The sequence below is a fragment of the Hirundo rustica genome, chromosome 10, assembly GCF_015227805.2.
Source record: "Hirundo rustica isolate bHirRus1 chromosome 10, bHirRus1.pri.v3, whole genome shotgun sequence".
NCBI lineage: Eukaryota > Metazoa > Chordata > Aves > Passeriformes > Hirundinidae > Hirundo > Hirundo rustica.
This window is the reverse complement of record NC_053459.1, coordinates 19,204,849-19,218,544: the sequence shown is the minus strand read 5'-3', so window position 1 is coordinate 19,218,544 and position 13,696 is coordinate 19,204,849. Positions and strand designations below refer to the sequence as shown.

Sequence of the window (13,696 nt, the reverse complement as noted above, 5' to 3'; positions counted from 1 at the left end):
CCGCTCCCTTCCTGTTATTCCCGTGCGGGAGGCGGCGGCTGTCGGGGAGCGGCTGCCGGCGCCGCTGCCGCCCGCGCCCGGGGCACAGGCACCGGCCGAGGCGAGCGGGGCGGCCGCAGCGGCGGGAGGCGGCGGGCGCGGCCCGGGGCGCGGCCGGCCCGGGGAGGCCGCGGCGGGCGGGTGAGTGAGGCGGGCGCGGCGGGCGGGTGAGTGAGGGGCCGCTCCCGGAGCGCCGCTCGCTGAGGGGGCTCCGGCGGCAGCGCGGGGCTGAGGGGCCGTGGGGCCGCGCTCGGCCGGGAGAGCTGCCCCGCCGCATCCCGCGTTCGGGGTGCTCGCAGGGACGTGAGCCGGGAGAGGAAGAATAGCGGCTTGTTGTTTTCCAGCGTGGGTGCCTCCGCCCCTGGAGTGGAGCTGTTTGCTGTAAATGTGCTCCGGCAGTGCTGGGGATGGGGCTGGGTGATGCCGCTGGGAGCAGAGCCTCTCCCGATGGGTGTGTGTGTGGATCCTGGCACACAGGCTCCTGCTTCCAGATGCGCTCGGCTGACAGTAGCAGCGTCTCATCCATGCTACCTGTGAAACCTTCTTTCCTGTTTCATGCTGCCCAGAGATCGGTTTGTACTGATGTTAAATACGAAACTGCTGTTTCTTACCAGTATTTGTGTGTTTCCTAGTAGACTCTGTATTAGCAAAACTTTGGCCAAACTAACGCAAACTGCCTGTTCGTTTTTCTTTGGGGATTTTGTGGCTGTTTTCTGTATTCCTTAAGTTATTAATATATCAGGCTAATTACTTCTGTAGCTGTTGTGGATGTGTGTGTAACTTTTGTAATTTTTTATTTGTATTTCTTTTCTTTTTGACTAAAGATCTGATTGAGCAAAGGTTACTTTATAAGCAGTGCCTATTCATAACAAACAGGAGGCAAGTATATATACTTTAAAAGTAGACAGTGGGGAGTATCGTGTTTTTCTTGATTTAATTATGCAGCAAACTTATAAAGGAAAGGTAAATTGGGTTCTGAGTCTAGATTTTGTAGAACTTAATAGAAAAAAAATCCACTCTGTTCTATTAGTTATTTGTACCTTCACATCCCTGCTTCCAGGCATTCAAATTTATCACACTGGATAAAGTTAGAAATTTTCCTCATCGTGATAGGAAAGTCATTTTTTAGTTTCTTCCACCTCACAGTTAGTTTATAGAGGTGTGCTCGTACTTGTTGCTTCCATGCTGCAATTCTATAATGCAGTGTAATAATCAAAGTCCACTTCTTGTGTGTAAACTTTGTTAGTTCCTAGGAATATTCCAGTACTCAGAGTGATGGGTTTTAGTAGTGTGTCTGCTGTGAGGAACTGACTGGATAAGCTGTTCTAAAATAAAGCCCTGTGTGAACTTAAAGCTTCATAATAAATAACTTTATTCTCAAAGAATAGCATTGGAAAACTTCTTTCAGAGTTGTTACTTATTTAGAAGCGTATTTTAGCCAACATAAAGAAACCGCACATCCACCAAGCCCACAATGTTCACAAAGGGGTTTATGAAACCACACAATTCCTATGGGATCCATAAAATATTCCAGTTTTTCATTAGGACAATAAATGCAACAGCTCCAGAGCTGCAGTTGGAATTTGACTGGTGAGATGCCCTGCATTTCCTAGGTGTTAACTTGGTGCCATTCTTAGCAACCTGGAGACAGCGTTTCGTGTCTTTTCAGGACAGGCGGATCCCAGCCTACAAATCCATGCCAAAGTGTTCTAATTGGCTGCTTCAAATTGGCATTCTGTGTCAATGACAGGTGTATTCTGTTTGTTGTTCCATTTACTGCCTGAATGATGTTTGGGGGGGGGTGTTTTTGTTTGTTTGTTTGTTTTCCTTTATTGGAGTATTCTTTGGGAAAGGGGGTGTAGCTGATTTGTTTACAATGCAGTTGTGCTTTATTGAAAGTCATAAAGTGGTTCAATACTTAGTTAACTGTTTCTCTGATAATCAGGCTATTCCTGCTTTCTGTGAGCAAACGGGGGATACTTTTTTCCTGGATAACTCAAAGCTTTAGAATATGAATTTCTGCAGCCAGCGAGGAGTTTCTGCTTTACCCTCATGCTATCTCACAAAACGAACTACGTAACCTCACAAGAGATTTCTAGTTACTGGAAGGAAAGCACACCTTTAAAATGTGTTGTGGCATAAGGAATGGACTTCCTGATCTGCAGATCCTCAGATTTTAGTGTGTTTGATGTGCTTTTTAATGGCTTGCTCATGTGTAATACAACTTGGTACAACCTTGATGATCATCGTAACTTACTTTCTGAGTTAAAACTAGCTATAAATTATTGGTATCATGTAGCTTTGATTTGCTTAGTTGAGTACATTAATGAAGGTTAACGGAGATTGTAGTTAATAGGACATTTGAGGAGTGTCTTGTTTGGGTGAGGGGAAGCTAAGATACTTTGTTTTAACTTCAATACTGATGCAGAAACTGATTGTTGTTTATAACTGGACAAAAATAATAGTGCAAAACTCGTCTCTCTGGTTTAGACTTAAAATACCATTATAAAACTAAGTTTTGTCTTACTGCTTACCGGTTTGTAGTTACTGAAAAATATGTGAGATCTAATAAATCCTCCCCACCGAGAAAATGTGGGCTATATCTGCATTTTTTTTGGGTGTGATGGAGTTAGAGGGGGAGCACTTGGAGGGAAAGGGTAAGAGTTTGCACTTTGGCTAACTGGAGAACAGATGTGGGCTAAGGTTTGGGGGTTTTGCTGCTTTTTATGCATTGCATTCCATGCTTGTGGGAGTTTTGTCTCATCCTTTTTAAAAGCCAGACATTCAGCTGCTCCAAGGGGATGATGCCTGTCTGTAGCTATGACTAGGAGAGGCCACAAAAATATTTACGCTAAAACTGGATGGGAATTTTCTTTTGCTCTTGAAGTTGAATGTATCATGGCAAAGAATTCTGTTACAATTGTCTCTTTGTAGTATCCTAATCCAAATGGGAGCAGTGGAGAGAGAATAAATTTGTTTCTCTCTAAATTTAATTGTTCAACAAATGTATGTGATTTGTTTTGATTACGAAGTTGGTCAAGATAAGCTCCAGAGGTTCCTCCCAACTGAATTTCTTCTACAGATCCATTTTTGAATAGTTAATGAAGTGTTAAATAAAACAGAAATAATACTCTGATTATTGACTGCTGGGTTTTTTGGGTTTGGGGTTTTTTTTTTTTTGCTCTTGCAGCACTGGTATAGTACTAACTTTAACAAAATCCAAACAGACAAGCCTATGCAACCAATCAAACAAAAAACAAAAAATCCAGTCTAAAACCAAGCCCAGCTAGGGGGTAGAGGGAATTAAACTGGTTTAAAGAAGAAAAAGAGGCATTTTTATAAATCCTGTACGTTAACTTGTAGTCATATGGAAGTGCGGGAGACTGAGTACAGTTTATGTAATTCTGAATCTGACTTCTCAGTCTAAGCAATACTTAATGATTTTGCAGCACACATGCTGTTTTATATGGCGTGTATCTACACTTGAATTCTAGAAAAGTACTCTTCTAGTTAATTCTGGGCACAGATTTTGTGCAAGGCAGTCTAAGACAGCTGTGTATTTCAAGGAGGAAATGTGAGGACCAGTAGACATCATCGCTTGTTCTGTTTCCAGTGTTCTTAAAGCCAACAAAGCAGGGGATAAAAGCACTTGGTCAATTGTGTCTGCTCAGTAAACTCCCTGGGAATGGTTATAGTCTGTCTTTGGAAGATGATGCTCACACACCTGAGCTGCAGAAATGTAAAAATGGAATTCTAAGAGGTCAACTTACCTTTAAGTTGAACAGGGAGAACGATGGAGCACTGGTGAAGCTTTTGCTCGACTTGCAGCGATAGAAGTGGCCACTTCAGTCGGGTTTAGGAACCAACAGTTGTGTCAAACCCACAACTTTAGGTTCAGTGATCTCTGGTTTCATGCCCTGTTGCTTTTCACCAATAGAGGGTTAGATAAATCCCAGAGAGACTGAGGTTTGTTTTTTGGGGTTTTCATATACTCGTTAACACATTTGCTTTAATTAACTTACCTTAATGGATTTTTATGCAGAAAAATCTTGGCAGTTTTGCCTACAGCTTCTGATTAAAGAAACATTTGCAATTGTAGCTTTTAAGGGTTGTGAACCACAAAGTGTGTTTGTTGAACACAGGAGACTTACTGAATTGACTAAGACTGACTGTAAATTCCCTGAAATTTTGAGACAGCTGAGTCACATTTATTGTGATAAATCTGTATATTCTGACCCTTTTCTATGACAAAGAAATGTAGAGAAATGTCCCTTGGGTTATTTTCTCTCCAACAGAAAAGAGAGAAAGCTGGATGGTTGCCTCCTAGATTGTACAACGTGTCAAAAAACTTATCTGTCATTAAGACTTCACTGTTTTTCTTTTTTTCATACTCATTAGTCAGTCTTTTGCCAATACTTAATCTAGCAGTTAATGGTGATGAATGACTCTTGCCCAATATGTTCCAAGACTGTTCCTGATTTTTAACTCTTGCTGTTAAATTGGGTCCCGCTCCTTCCAAAACCATGTATTTTCTGGTGAAATTACATTTGTTGTCTTGGAAAAGTGCCCTTCTCCGTCAGCTCTTTAGCTGTGGATCCTTGCAGAGGACAGTAAATTGTTGAATAAAAAATTACTCCTTGTTGCAACCTTATTCCTTCTCTTAGCACTCAACAAAGAAAGAATTTCTTAAACATCCTCAAAATGCAAGGAACTTGGAACATTACTGAAAGGAAAATATTCAAGATTCAGCATTTCATCTGAGACTAATCTGCCATAAGTAGAAATACATGCCTGTTCTGTGATCTGAATCTAATAGAACAAAATTTCCAGTACCTTGAGACTTTGACATCTGACTTGCTGGAAAAGCGAGGAGATTGATCTGTGCAAAGACCTTAGCAAACTAAATATGGAATGCTTGAAAATACAAGTGCCAAAGAGGGAGAATGGGCAGAGGGGTAAAGGCTTGTTTACCAGGCAAGCAGAGTGGAGAGGTATTGTTTCTTTCTCAAACAATTCAGTTTCAGTTCTGACAAAACTCAATAAATATGCTTTCTGTGAGGAGGGATGTTATGATCCAGCTTCACTGCTTGTGCCATTAAGATACTTTTCATTAAATCTGGAAAACACTTAGCTTGACTCTTGACTACAGGCACAGTTGGAAAGATGGAAGTTAATAGTGCTAACGTAAGAAGTTTCTAGATAGAGCTAACTTCCTCTGGGAAAAGGGAAGTCAAAACTATCATTCCAAATACTCCAAAATATGCCTGTGGTGTCATTCAACTGCTTAGACTCTAAAACATACTACTCAGTCTTCGTTTATTTTATTTATATTCCCAGCTCCTTACAGAATAATCAGGAAATGCTGTGACTAATAACAAAAGTGGAAGTGATACTAATAACACTGAAAATTGCTCTTCTGCCTTTGTGGATGTTGAACAACCAGTTCCACTTACCAGTTTATCAAGGCAGTCTCTGCTGGTGGGAGGGAAGTGATAAATATATTGTGTTTTATCTTCTTGCAGTTTCATGCTGTCACCTCTGAAATCTTCAATTTTAAGGTGTTAAGTTTTGTAAAAGAGCGCTTGTCCCAAGAAAGCCTTTGGTGTTTAAGAGCTATTTTTTAAGCAACAACCAGACACCTGGAATAGTCTTGATTGTGGTCTATAGTTGAGGATATGCCTGTGAGTTCCACTACCAGTGTAGCAAGTTTTTTTACAAAGACTGATTTGTAATAAATTGCATTTGTATTTTGGTGTAAAATGGTAATATATGAAATTGTAATGCTGTAATTGGAGAGGATTAACTTATACAGTTACATGAAGTTTTGGATAAGAGATTGGTAGTTAAAAGAAAGGGCTTAAATTGATTTTGACATTTTATTTGAGAAGGTAGAGATGATCTCTTTTGCTCGTGTTCAGCCAGGGTTGAACATCTAAAATTCTAATAAGTTGCCTTCCTCTTCAGCTTGCTCTGAAATGGAGGATAAAGCACTGATGTTGTTATCACTGCTCAGCAGCACTGCCTCGATCTCAGATAGCTCCAGCTTGGAATGTTTTTTCGGTTCGGGAGCAATGGCAAAAACTACCACCAAGAGATAAAGATGAAAACAGAAACCAACGGGCAATAAAACAGCAGAGTTTATACATGAAGAAAAGGATAGCAAAACCTATTCTGGACTCTGGAAACTCTTCTTAAATATGCTCTCAAAGTGCTTTGTAATGCAGCTCTTCAAGTCTTCTTTCATCACCTCTTTTCCAGGCTTTTCATTGTACATCAGCAGATAGTAGAGTATCACAAACAGCTTCAGGGTGATATGAGAAGTGTAACCATGATTATAGATTCCGCTCTCTCGTTGTCCTGGTATGTGAGCAGGTTATTTATTGAAACAACAAAAAAGATGCTTTGCAAGATAGATACACTTCCCTAATTGGTGTTTTTTAATGGGTGGGAATTAAATCCAAAACACTCTAGTGTTTAGCCTTTGTGGTCTTCTGTTTTAATCCACGGTTAAACTTCACCAGGCTGAGAACTGATTTCAGTCTTTTTGAACATACACACCTACAAAAACACTATTGAAATGTTTCCAAAGAACCATCCATGTATTTTAAAAATACTTCCTTCTTTGTGCAAATCCTCTAAATAGCAGTGACTGGTTACTACCAGAGTCTTTTTGGCTTTTTAAAATAAAGGCCTTTGAATTTAATAGATCCATCTTACAGAGGTCTGACTGTAGTAGTAGGCTGCATTGCCTCAGTCTCAAACCATTTAATCTGGATATAAGAGTGACTTTCTAAGCTGGGAAATCCTTAAATTACTGCAGAGATGTGACTGATAGTCATTGCTTAAATATCTATGAGTTTATGTCACTTCTTTGGGAAGTTCATGTTCACTATAAACATTATCTCTTTAGACAAACGCTATCCATTTCTTTCTGATGCATCAACCGCAAATTGCTGGTATGCTGACCTTGTTAGAGAAGCAATTTGGGTTACAGCTTGAAGTAGAGGAAAAAGGGATGCATAGCACACAGCTTCCTGTCTCAGTAGCCCCATGCTTGCTGTGCTCGTGTTGCGTAACGTGGTTTGTAAAGCAGATGCTGTAAGGAAAGGGGTAATGACATTTGCAGCATCTGCCTTAAACACTTACTCAGTGGTGAAACTTGTTGCAGAAACACCAGAGCTGCCTCCGCATGAGCCTCAAAAATGGAGAGTTTCAGTTCTGACCAAAGGCGATGCTTTTCACAGCAATGCTTCATTGTGGTGTGTTACAGAACAAGTGTGTAACTGCACAACAGCCAAGGAGTGGGGTCACAAAGAGGTCACTTGGTCTGGGGGGATGTGTGAACCCCGGAGCAGACCCTTAATGACCACTAAAATAAGACCCGACCATGTGCAATGGTGAGACCACGCCCACTGTCTCATGCTAATGAGTATCCAGAAAACCACGCCTGCTCTCACGTCATGCTAATGAGGAACCCAAAACCACTCAAGCTTCTCGTGCTAGTGGGGATGGTTTAAAACTGACTGGGAGTGAAGCACGTGGGATCCTACCACCACCGCGAAGAAGCCCAGGGCACTGAAGGACCAACGGGACACCACAGGATCCATGGTGGTGACTCTCTCTTGCTTGCACTCTCTCTCTCTCTCCCTTGTACACTTAGAGCAGAATAATGTTGATATTGTTGAACAGGCATTTGGTCTCATTTGCAGCCTAATTTGTGCAGGGAACTTCACCATCAGATCATAAGCAGATGCTTCTAACAGTCATATACAGGAATGATAAATGTTTGATTAAAGACGCTGAAGAACTGTGTCCCAGTTTAGCAGAGCTGGATTTGTGCTTCAGGCTGGAGCACGCAGGGCCTGCTGACACACACAGTCACAGTGAATCACGTTTGTTTGCACTTGTTGAACACAAATGCAAATGTATTGATGTCTCGAGCGTCACTATTGTCACATCCAATCTGTAAATGCAGAGAAAAGTGCTGTTCAACCAGGGTCAACAGCTGCAACAAGAATAAACATTCCTTGAGGTTTCAGAGAAACTTGGTTTTCTTTGTAACTTACATGAAGCGGTCAGATAAGTTTACAAAATGGGAATTTAGTCTTGCGGTGTTGTTTCATACAGAAGGCCCGGTTTTCCTATGTGCTTGGGTGCAATACACCGATGTGATCTGTGATCTCCTTTAGGGAGAGGAAGCTTGATGGGAGCTATTAGTGGTGCCAAATTCTTTGCAGATGAATATTATCCCCACTTGGTGTGGGGAGTAGGCAGAACAGTCTTGGTCTCTTGAAAATATTTTATGGAAAACTGTTGCTGTTTACCTCTCAGCAGGGTTATCATCTACTGCTAAATAAATATTTAGTTAATCACCATTGACTGCATCACAAACAAGTGATATGGAGTAGGACTTCATTTCTGACTGACCCTTGAAACGCTGTGGTATTTTCCTGTCGTGATTGTAGCTCGTGTGGCAGTAGACAACAGCTTCCAAAGGGCAGTGTTTGCATGGAGCCGGATTTGTTTGCTGCTATCTTATTCCGTGTGTCTTTGTGTAGGATAACCTGCTAAGAACTATGTGAGTTTCACTTGTTTATAGGACAAGTGTATTTAGCTGCTGAATTGAATTTTTTCATTACAGTGGCTGTGCCTTTGTATTAACTCTGCTACCAACTTCCTCCGCTCAACAAATGCTTTTGAAAAGGGAGCTAAGGAGTAGCTCAGTGGAGAAAGCATTGTTTAGTTTTTCAGCTGAAGAGTTTAAACAAAGAGAAAAAATAAAACAACCTACTTCCACAGCTTTTGCTGAGGCATGTGGTTTCTTACAAATCCTCTAACAAAAATGAAGTTTCATGCTATCCTCTGTTTGCCAGTAAATAAAAGATAATGATTTCTGCTAACTGAATTCAGTGAGTCTATGCAGACTAAAACCATGCTCCTGTTAAGTACTATTTGGCTACAGAAGTCTGTAAAGATAACATAAATGGAAAGCTAATTTATATTTGGATTACAGAATTGAAACTTCTGTTTCCAGTTCACTGTTCTAGACTCTACTATTACAAATCTGTGAAGATGCAAGTGTGGTGCTATCCACTGCCCCTCCAAAAGCTTTTTCTGGTTTTACACATTGATTGCTTTCAGGATCTGGAGTAACTTAGTATAGCAGAAAGACTTTATCTCAATTTAAAGTTGCTGCCAGACTGCATCCTAAGAAGTGTTACATAGGAAGTAAACAAGATACTGTAAGTCAGTCTGAGTCTGATGTCTTTTTCAGCTGCTTAGTAAAGGAAGGATACACAGGGTGACTATTCTGTGTAAAGATGAATGTAAATTAATAGTTGAACCCTCTTGACACTATTGCTTGTGTTAGAGAGGCAAATGTAGCTGTGTGAGGTCATGGGGTTTTATTGCAGTTCTTTCCCTGCCTTTCTGGGTAGGGACAGTTGGGAGAGGAAATCTCCTCTTCCTCAATGCAATTGGAGGTTCATCGTGCTGCACCAGTTACTTCTAAAAGGCAAGGTGAGAAATCTGGGGAGACCAGCATTGGGAAAAGTCCTGGATGTGAGTTACAGGAGTTACAGATCAGCTACACATCTGCTCATGTTGGGTGGGGATTCAGACTAGACTGGAGTGCAGAACACCTGGATTAACTCTGCTCTGGTTCCTTGTCTGTGTGCCAGCACTTCCTGTTTTTAAAGATCCTGTTTACTGTCTGCATTCCAAATACCCCAGGAAGGTGGGAGGATGGGAAGAAACATGGAAAGAAAAGTAAACAGCATTATTTAAGGTGGAATTTTTGTGGTTTTTTTTTTTTTTAGTTGTATAACTAGCATTTGTTACTTTTCAAACCTGGTTTCATTAGTTATATTCTAGAGCAAGCTTTTGTTTACATCATCTGGCACTAACTTCTAGAAGCAGCACTGCATGTGGAAGCTGACATTGAAACCATTAATATTTGCAGTGAGGAGCAGAGTAAGGTTTTGTGGTGTGCTTTGGCTTTGCGTTCTTCTCGATGTTCACATAAAACAATGTTTGTCAGCCATATGAAGGGGAGTATTAAACAAGAATAAGTAGTCAGAGAAAAACCTTATTTCTATGGGTACAGAATGGCATATTGCTCTGATTTTGTTGACAAACTTTGAAGCTTTTCATTTAAACAGCTTGAAGGAATTAGGGTGCTGCTCATTGACCTTCAGCGCTCACAGCCTACTGTGGAGGAACAGCACAGAGCCAGGTGGAAAGGTAATTCTCATCCTGTTACACAGCAAGCCAAGTTAATTGCTGAAATAATGAGTAAGCAGATATGTGAAGTGTAAATAGATGATGTGTTGCTTTTCTAATTCTTTGTTGTGCTTTATGACTACTAGTCCTCAATAAATAACAAAATCCTGTCTTTTGAGGTGGAGCTAGAGATGGAATTACTGAATGATTTTGGACTAAAAAGGAAAATTTAATTCCAGGCTTTTCTTTGTTTAAGCAAGAGAAGTTCCGCCTTTAGCTGGAAGAAAATGTTCTAGGACAGATACTCTGCCTTTGGTATGTCATGGGATCCCTAGGGAGAAGGCACAGTCGTAGTGGGAGTTCTGGAGGTCACCAGCAACTTAAAAATGCTTCTTTCTTGTGATCCTGTTTTCATGGCTCCCAGACAGTGAGGGAAGCTATAAACACTATGCCTGCATGGATGGGGGAGGGTGAGCAAGGGGATTTCAGAATAAGAATTCACAAAGGTCTTGTGGTTCACTTGGAGAGGAAAAAATACTCCAGCAATAGTAAATCTTTTTTAACTGATCATCTTGGATTTGTTTCAGCTGTTTGATCCTACAGCAACATAACACACATAGTTCCTCTTGGGAAATACTTTGTAGTGAGTTCTTTTTTTTTCAGGATGACCTCACCATTAATTTTATTCATAGTATCTGAAAGTCACTAGGAGAATATTGTATTCTGAAAAAAAAAAATCTGGATGTAAGATAACATTAAAGAGAACAACTCTGAAAGGTAGCCACTCCAAAGTCTCATATCTAACTAAAGTGAAACTGCTTTTCACTAATTTCTAGTGAGGTTTTGCATTCACAAGAAAGAACGATCTTGTATTTCAGTAGTACTGATATTGCCAATAATTTTAAAGGGCTTTAGCTCTATCTAGAATAAGGCAAATGTACTCAGTACTGATTTTGAAGGGTGGAAGAAATGGGAAACAACAAATAAAATTGGTAGTGTTTGGGAATACTTGCCTGTTTCTGAAGGAAATGAAATGTTAAGATGTTTTTGACAGTGTTAAATCCTGCTGTTTGCTTCCCCTGGGCTGCTGTTTGTGATCAGATAAGGAGTTCCGGGTATCTGCACATTTTCTGAGAAATAAGGACGAAAGCAATACGTATGAAGTAAGACACGCCTGCAATGCAACAGTCTGCTGTTTTCTATTCTGAACAAAGTGATATTTTTACCAGTTATAGCTGTGTATAATAATGTTTTCATGGAGGACAGTTGCAGACATCTTTGTATTAGTCTTCCTGGATTCTGGAAGAGTGCCAACTTGGCAAAGAGGAAGAACAAAAGGACAGTACTGAAAATACCTAGTCTGGGGCAGTCTTACTGTCACCACACAGCAGGTTTGGACAGCAGCAAAATTAGACAGACAACTCTGCCCAGTTCTCTTCATGTTTTAGTCATCTGTCTGATCATGAGAATAAAACATTTTGGCATTTAGAAAGGTTGAAATATCCCTTGCATTCTGAAAAGTGTTGTTCTTGTTCCAGGAACTCTTTTATTTGGACAAACTCACAGCTTCTGTTTTGGGGATTCCACAATAAAAGCTTATTTTGGGGTCATACCTGTAATTGATACTTCTGTTAGTGTGATAGAGAATCAGGAAAATTATTTAACCTACACACGAGTGCGCAGTAAATCAGGATCATAAATTGTTGGATTGTTAAATGAATAGATGGCAATGCTAGGAGTCTAAAGAAAACTTCTACCTGGAAAAGAAATCAAATCCAGACACAAATCCTAACGAGCAGCTCTCTTATACCAAAGATGCCACAAAATATTATAAAACGTTGCTACATCCTGTCTGTAAAAACAGTGTAATGGGATTTGTCTTGTGACTGGAAAAACTAATGGACTTCAATTAAATTGTAGCAGTTTGTTGAATGACTCATTCAATTTCAAACGTGGGCTGATAAAATTGTATCGAGTGTTTAGTCTGTCCTTTTGAATGGGTTTTGAAACACTGGCTGATGTGTACAGCAGTGCAGATTATTCACTGCTCAGTCACTGAGATGTGTGTACTTCTTGCCATAAGCATCCCATACTTTATACTTCAATTCAATGTTACAGCACAGTGCACGTCTTGCTTCCTTATATGCTCGCTACATTTCTTGCTGGTTGGTATTTAGAGACGGAGGAACTTCTTGCAGAGCCTCAAGAGTAGCTGTAGATACTTGTGCTGATGACAGACAGGCTTAACTGTGTCTGCTAGAGTGAACAATAATATTTTTTCCCCTAGATTGCCCCCCTGACCTCCAGAGTGGCTTCATGTGTGGGGTGATGAAACTGTCATAGTTTACCAAAATCAAATTTTCTAAACTTGGAATCTTGTATTCTTAATAAGGAACTATTCCAGATGATACCTGATGTCTATCCTATAAGAAAATAGGTTATATAATTTAGCATTCATATGCTAATGTATCTGGAAGCAAGTAGGAATCTGTATTATGGAAGGCATGTTTATCTTCCTGCTGTCTTCCCTCATGTATGTTTATTCTTTTTGAATGGAATCCCAAAACTAGAGATTGTTTTGCTCCAGTCCAGATGTCCCAAAGGTTTTGGCAGGGGGAAGAATGTTTAGGAAGTGCTTTAGGAAGGTCAGGGATTGCAGGTGTGATGAAGTGTTCATTTGAAGTGTTTGCATGTCCCCTTAGTTTGATTTGAAAAACATCTCTCTAGAATTCCCTTAAAATTACAGTCCTTTTACTGTCGAAGAACATAATTGATTCTATTTATTCCAGGCAGCCTTCCAGATTTGAAAGTGTACACAGAAACACAAGCTGCCAGCTATACTTCAGAACTGTTTCTGTTTACATTCTTGCTTTCCAAATCCAAACCCTGGAGGCGTGCTTACATGTGCAAGTGAAATGAATGTGCACACAGAGTGACTGCATGCACTGTTCCAACACATGCTTGCATCCCAGCTTGAAACAAAAGCTGCTGTCTTCATGCAGTTGCTCTAAAAATTGTTGATTTTGGGATGTCACATTTGAACCCTTTGCGTGTTTTTAAAGAAAAGGTATTGAGTTGTCATTTAAGCTTTGAATTCTTTAACCCAAGGCTGATGTTTGTTTTGAAGAGCCGCTTGGCTGAAAGGATTTACATTTTTGATGTAAAATGTAAATCCTGCCCACTCCTGTCTCTGTTTCTTCGGTGCTGGTAGGGAGGGAGGAAATCTTGCAGTGGAACGAGGCACCATCCTTGCAGCTGCTCTTGCCCAGCACTGCAGTCAGGCAGCCCCCCAGTGCAGAGCTGCATTAGGCTGACTCCATGGGGATCTCAGGAAGGAGCTAAAGCAACAGGAGGCAGCACAAGAAAGGGGAAGTGAGTTTTTTTCTGCCTCGTCCATCCAGTTGGCTCAGAGAGCCCCAGTGCCAGCAGGGTGAGG

General features: G+C 40.6%; 1 protein-coding gene across 4 annotated transcripts in view; it reads left to right on the top strand.

Moving 5' to 3' along the window:
• The first annotated feature begins 135 nt into the window (after positions 1 to 135).
• Positions 136 to 13,696, top strand: part of PIK3CA (phosphatidylinositol-4,5-bisphosphate 3-kinase catalytic subunit alpha) — a 41,377-nt gene continuing 27,816 nt past the window's right edge. The window contains exons 1-2 of one of the 4 annotated variants that reach the window (XM_040073723.2): positions 404 to 611; positions 10,200 to 10,281. The gene's annotated coding sequence lies outside the window, so the exon portion shown is untranslated. Of the gene's footprint in view, positions 181 to 403; positions 612 to 7,165; positions 7,648 to 10,199; positions 10,282 to 13,614; positions 13,633 to 13,696 lie in introns of those variants that run through there. The other 3 variants (XM_040073724.1, XM_040073722.2, XM_040073725.1) reach the window with 3 other exon arrangements.